Source organism: Scyliorhinus canicula, chromosome 18 (genome assembly GCF_902713615.1).
Source record: "Scyliorhinus canicula chromosome 18, sScyCan1.1, whole genome shotgun sequence".
NCBI lineage: Eukaryota > Metazoa > Chordata > Chondrichthyes > Carcharhiniformes > Scyliorhinidae > Scyliorhinus > Scyliorhinus canicula.
The window spans coordinates 114,391,644-114,398,630 of NC_052163.1; the positions used below are offsets into that span (position 1 = coordinate 114,391,644).

Genomic DNA, 6,987 nt, shown 5'->3' on the forward strand with positions numbered 1-6,987 from the left:
ATTTAACTTCAACCTCTAGCTCCTCTATGGCACCTCCACTCTAGGCTCTTGTGAGAAAAGTTGTAAGAACTTTAATTAATATAGCACTTTTCATGATCTCAGGACACACCTCAGAGTGCTTTGTAGCTAATAAAGTATTTTTGAGGCGTAGACAACAGGCCAGTTTGCACGAAAGTGATAAATATCGGGGAGGACGCTAGGGAGATTACTCATGCTGTTCATCAAATTCTATCCTGGAATCCTTTTGCATTCACCTGAGAGGGCAGACTGTTTGCCATCTCTTCAGAAACATGGCACCTCCCTTAGTGTCATGCACCTCAGTATTTAAGTGAAGTATCGGGCATGATTACGTGCTGAAGGCTTTGGACTGAAACTTGAACCAATGCTCTCCTGAATAAGAGGGGCAGAGTGCTACCCGCTGATGCCTGAGTGGATTCATTGTGTATCAGCTGGACTCAGTGCCAGGAGATTTAGGTTTGAGTTCTACTTCCAGCTCTTGAGCACATAATCTGTATTATCATTGTAGTGCAGAACCTCCACACTGTTGGGAGTGGGGTCCGTGGCTGAGGTGTGCTGCCAAGGCCCTATCTTCCTGCTCCAGTGACTTTAGGAGATGAAGATCCGGTGGCACTATTCCGGGAGGAGCAGGAGTTCAACCGGCGTCCTGACCAATTATTTCTCGGGAAATGCCATCAGACAGACATTGGTTTACTCATTGCCACTTTGTGGGATCTTGCCTTGAACACGTGCCTGCTTAACATTTGGTTATACCTCAAAAGCCATTTCTGAACATGGAAGTGCTTGAAAATCTGTTGCATAAATCCCAGTTGGATTTCATGTGAAATTTGGGCAACTTTCTGCAGTGAAACCTGTTCACGCCACGCTGCTGGATTCAGACCATGCATTAATTTAGACTAGATTCAAAATTACTTTAACTTTGAGGTACCCCAGTACCTTCTCTGGTGAAACACCTTAAAACAGAATGGAGAGCATCGTAGTTTGACTTAGACGGCTACCCCGGAAAGTTGTTTCCGTCACTCGCACGGAGTAGTGGAGAAAGCAACATTTATTTTTAAATATTGTGAAACCGGCTTGAAGGATCAAGACTCCAATGTGCCGGACAGTGCTGAGGCTTGTGAGGTCAATCAAGTGGCTGACGTCAAGCATGGATTTTATGGGATGTTTGAGGTGGGTGAGGTATGCCACAGCGATGAGGTGCGAGGGAAGAACATGAGGGCAGCAGGGGGGGAAACGAGACATTGGTCGCAACGTGATATGGAGGCAAGAGTGCACAGAACAGATGAGGTGTTTGGAGCTACAGACTAGACGAAGGCCCATTGATGAGCTACCTGTAGTGGCATTGATAAAATAGACAAGTGGGAAGAGAGAATGAGTTTGTAGGTTCCGTTAGAATTGAGGCAGAGATCGATCATCAGGTGAGGAAAGGTTGTCCTGCCCTTGATGCCATAGTCTCTAGATATCGGAGGGGCATTGAAGTCTTGAGGGGTGACTTGGCTATTATAGAGGTGTGGGCACTGCTGTGAGAAACAAGTGAATCCATCTATTGGATGAAGCCTAGGAGTGATGGTAAGCTTTCTACTTGTGTTGGTGTTCAGCCAGGATAAAGCTTGTTTTGTGAATGTCTCGTGCGTAGCAGAGGACGAAGCATGTTTGGTGAAGGTATGGAGCAGGTAGAACTGACCTTGAGTAAATTGGTTTTAGTGTTTGGTTGACGTTTTCTTTCAAACAAACCAAACTGATCTGAACAGATGAATGAGTCTTTGCGAATATTGAATGTGCTTGTTGAGATAAACTTGCACCTCTCCTGTGCACCGATCCTGCATAGGGAGTAGTAGAAACAGTCACTAGCCTCAGCAATATTGCCGTTAAACTTGATATCCAATCACCTGCCTTCAGTACCACATTTCTGCCTGTAAAATCATGAGGTGATTAAGCGCTGCAGTGGGTTTACCATTGTCCTTTCCCTGCAGGACCGGGTGTCAAATCCAATTCAAAAACAGTAGTCATTTTGATACATGTAAGGACCTGTATCTATGACAGTCTTAGCCTGCTATCTTTGGTTCTTGGAGGGGATGAATTTTGTCATAGTTTGACCGTAATATGGCAATCCCTGGTCATAATGGTGCAGGAGGTAGAACTGTCACGTGGGGGCAGGGCAATTGATCAGCCGATGGTAAGTTTACTCCAGAGGGCCAGAATGTCTGTGGGGTGACAATCTTGGTCAGATGGCCACTCTGGACCTGGTGAGAAATGTGCAGCACAGCAGCTTGGGACAGCTTTCTAGTGCACTATAGCAGCTTTGGGGGGAATAAAGCCACGTCTCCCTTTTATAGAAGGTCGCAATCTCTTTGAGAAGCCAGGGAGATGGTAAGTGGGTCTTGGTGGCAGGCACAGTACCATAGTTATCCAGATTTTAATCTTTCTAACTTTTCCTGGGAAACAGTGTAGAGGGAGCTTTACTCTGTATCTAACCCCGTGCTGTACCTGCCCTGGGAGTGTTTGACGGGGACAGTGTAGAGGGAGCTTCACTCTGTATCTAACCCTGTGCTGTACCTGTCCTGGGAGTGTTTGATGGGACAGTGCAGAGGGAGCTTTACTCTGTATCTAACCCCGTATCTAACCCAGTGCTGTACCTGTCCTAGGAGTGTTTGATGGGGACAGTGCAGAGGGAGCTTTACTCTGTATCTAACCCCGTGCTGTACCTGTCCTGGGAGTGTTTGATGGGGACACTGTAGAGAGAGCTTCAACTCTATCTAACCCCGTGCTGGATGTCCAAATTGGCAATGTGATTTCCGCCAATACCGTCGCTCATTTTAGAGCTTCCTTGGGTGATTGTTGGCCGCGAATAACGGTAATATTACCAGGGGCTGGTTTAGCTCACTCAGCTAAGTCGTTGGCTTTTAAAGCAGGCCAACAGCATGGTTCTATTCCTGTACCAGCCTCCCCGGACAGGCGACGGAATGTGGTGACTAGGGGCTTTTCACAGTAACTTCATTGAAGCCTACTCGTGACAATAAGCGATTTTCATTTTTTCATTTCATAATATCATCTAAACCAATCCAGACGGTGATGTTATCTGCTTGAACCAGTTTCCAGGACTGAGTGTGGCAGAACCTGCGTTAGCAGCACTTTGGCATTTGATTGTGAATGTCTGACTTTGCTGAGATTAGTCAGAAATCACTCGCATGTATTTTTGATAATGTGAACTCTGGCAGTTTAATTTTGTGCTACGATCTGGTTGTGCAATGGATTCCTCTATAGTGAACAGGTAGAAATGGTAACCGGACCGAATTGCAATGTAAATTTGTGATGGTTTTCAAGCACTTATCAATAAATTACCACGTGAGGAATGTGGTGGTGTCCCGGACCGAAATCCTTCGGCTGCTTCAGAGATGGGACACTCTTGAAATACTGTGAACAACAGGAGGACGAGGAAAGTTGAGGGGGGTTTAAAACTTACTGTTGAAGGTTTTGTTGGGAGAAACTTTCCTGTGATTGGGGGGGGGGGGGGGGGGGGGGGAGAATCAGTGATGAGGGACCACAAACTTAAAATTGTCATGCAGAGCGAGACGACAGGAATGGAGCAATTTCTGGACAAAGGGGAATACCGCACTATGCCACAGGGAATGATTGAGGCGGGTGGAAAAAAATAAACAATGATTGAAACTGAGAAAGAGACGGTGCAAGAGCAGATCTTTCAGAATTTAGTTTTGGACTGTTCTAAGCAACCAGCGCAATTGCAATGAGCCGAATGGACTGTAAGCTAATGTGCTACATGGAGCAACGTCCAGTGTGCATTTGTGAGGATCTCCACTGATGATGCTAGCAAAATAGTAAAAGCATTCCATTCAAACGCGTGGAGATTTTTGTGAATTTGACACATTAGCAGTCATGCCTCCAGTGTCAGGTTTGTGTGTTTCTGTCCTGCTGCAGGAGCTCTTGGTTCGAGCTGGTGCTCTTAATGCAGTGCCGATGGTAGAGGTCCCACTTTTCAGATCCGATTCCATAGCACAGCGTGAAGCTGGGAGTCTGCTGTGTGCAGAATAGCTGCCGTAACTGTGTTTCCAAGAAGCTTTCTCCGAGAAATAAGGTGCTTTTTCTTTTCCGGAATAGCGAGCAGGATAAACTAAGCTTTTTAGAAAGCAGCAATGAGGAAGTCCGCGTGTGTAAAATGCAACAGCACCGTTAGTCTGTACTTTCTAACAGATCCCGAGAGGATCAGGAAACAGTTCAGTCTGTCTCACTATAATCCAATTCTCCAACTTGGGACTTCCGTGATTCCTAATAAAAAGTGTACTTCTTCTGAAAATGTAGGAAACTGTCTTCTTTTACCCTGAGAAATTATTTAGGTTTTGTCTCCTGAAATAAATTGGGGGTGGGAGAAGGAGAGGAAGTAGTTTTTGAGGAAAACACTTATTAAAAAAAAAATACTAATGTGTTAGTTTGAGAGATAAATGTGAAGATTCTGTTCAGAAAATAAAGATCAATTTTTGAATATAACACGTCAAGCATCTCTTAAGTCTTTTATTTGTAAGTCTTTGCGGTAAGATTGACTGCCCTTGACATCAAGGCAGCATTTGATCGAGTGTGGTGTAAAGGAGCCCTAGCAAAACAATGGGAATTGGGGAAAACTGTCCACTGGTTGGCGTCATACCTGGCACAAAGGAAGGGGGGGGGGGGGGGGGGTGCTGGAGGTCAGTCATCTCAGTCCTGGGACATCACTGCAGGAGTTCCTCAGGGTCATGTCCTGGGCCCAATTGCTGCTTCATTAATGACCTTACAATATAAGGTCAGGAGTGGGGATGTTCGCTGGTGATTGCACAATGTTTAGCATTTGTGACTCAGAATGGTCTCTTTCTGCACTGTAAATTCTATAATTCTGTTCTATGACACTGAAGACGTCCAGGTGCAAATGCAGCACGTCCTGGACAGTATCCAGGCTTGGGCTGGCAAGTGGCAGGTAACGTACGCCCCACGCACGTGTCGGGCAATGACCATCTCCAATAAGAGAGAATCAAACCATCACCCCTTTTTTAAAAAAATAATTTTTATTAAGATTTTCAAAAACATATCCAAAACAGAAAATAACAACAAGAAAACAATATTAACAACAGCAAAGAGAAAAACACACTAACACCCAAAACCAACCCCCCCCCCTCCCCCCAGTAACTACAAAAAGGAGAGATAGATAAACACCCAGCATATCCAATAAACACATATACACATTTCTCCCTTCCCCCGAAACAATCCCCCCCGGGGTTGCTGCTGCTGTCGGCCTATTATCCTACTGTTCTGCCAGGAAGTCCAGGAAAGGCTGCCACCGCCTAAAGAACCCCTGACTGATCCCCTCAGGGCAAATTTCACCTTCTCCAATTTGATGAACCCCACCATATCATTGATCCAGGCCTCCACGCTTGGGGGCCTCGTAGCCTTCCATTGAAGCAAGATCCTCTGCCGGGCTATTAGGGATGCAAAGGCCAGAACACCGGCCTCTTTCGCCTCCTGCACTCACGGCTCCACTGCAACCCCAAAAATTGCGAGTCCCCAGCCTGGCTTGACCCTGGATCCTACCACCCTCGACACCGTCCTTGCTACCCCCTTCCAAAACTCCCCCAGCGCTGGGCATGCCCAGAACATATGGGTGTGGTTCGCTGGGCTCCCCGAGCACCTAGCACACCTGTCTTTGCCCCCAAAAAACCTACTCATCCTCGTCCCAGTCATGTGGGCCCTATGCAGCACCTTGAACTGTATGAGGCTAAGCCTCACACAGGAAGAGGAGGAATTCACTCTCTCCAGGGCATCCGCCCACGTCCCCTCCTCAATCTCCTCACCCAGCTCCTCCTCCCATTTACCCTTCAGCTCCTCCACCGAGGCCTCATCCACCACCTCCTGCATGATGTGGTACACGTCCTAAACCTTCACCCCTCCAACCCACACCCCCGAGAGCACCCTGTCTCGTACCCCACGTGGGGGCAGCAGAGGGAACCCCTCCACCTGCCGCCTGGCAAACGCCCTAACCTGCATGTACCTAAACATGTTCCCCGGGGGAGCCCAAACTTCCCCTCTAACTCACCCAGGCTCGCGAACCTCCCATCCACAAACAGGTCCCTCAACCTCCTAATACCTACCCTGTGCCAGCCCAGAAACCCACCATCGATGCTCCCTGGAACAAACCGGTGGTTACCCCGTATCGGGGACTCCATCAAGCCCCCCACCTCCCCCCCCGATACCATCTCCATTGCCCCAAAAGCTTGAGGGTAGCTGCCGCCACCGGGCCCGTGGTATATCTCGTTGGAGGGAGTGGCAATGGCGCCGTTACCAGCGCCTCCAGGCTCGTGTCCATGCAGGACGCCATCTCCATCCTCTTCCATGCTGCCCCTGCCCCGTTCATTACCCACTTATGCACCATTGCTGCGTTGGCAGCCCAGTAGTACCCACAGAGGTTGGGCAACGCCAACCCCCCATCCCTGCCCCGCTCCAAAAACACCCTTCTCACCCTCTGAGTCCCATGCGCCCAAACAAATCCTGTAATACTCCTATTGACCCTCCTAAAAAAGGCCTTCGGGATAAGGATGGGGAGGCACTGGAGCAGGAACAAAAACCTTGGGAGCACCGTCATCTTGACGGACTGCACCATGCCCGCCACCGCCAGCGGCAACATGTCCCATCTTTTGAACTCCTCCACCAGCCTAGTGAGGTTAAGTTTGTGAAGGGCCCCCCAGCTCCTAGCCACCTGGACTCCCAGGTACCGAAAGCTCCTCCCCGCCCTTTTCAGCGGGAGCCTACCAATCCCCTCCTCTTGATCCCCCGGGTGCATGACGAACAGCTCACTCTTACCCAGGTTGAGCTTGTACCCAGAAAAGCCCCCAAATTCCCTAAGGGTCTGCATCACCTCTGGCATTCCCCCCCACTGGGTCCGCCACATAAACAAACCATCACCCCTTGACAGTCAGTGGCATTACCATC

The 6,987-nt window shown here is 48.5% G+C and overlaps 1 long non-coding RNA gene across 1 annotated transcript; it reads left to right on the forward strand.

Annotated features, from left to right (window-relative positions):
* The first annotated feature begins 2,665 nt into the window (after positions 1-2,665).
* On the forward strand, positions 2,666-4,523 carry LOC119953581. The gene is made up of 2 exons (XR_005458050.1): positions 2,666-3,923; positions 3,958-4,523. It is a non-coding gene; the product is annotated as an uncharacterized LOC119953581 (long non-coding RNA).
* The last annotated feature ends 2,464 nt before the right edge of the window (positions 4,524-6,987 follow it).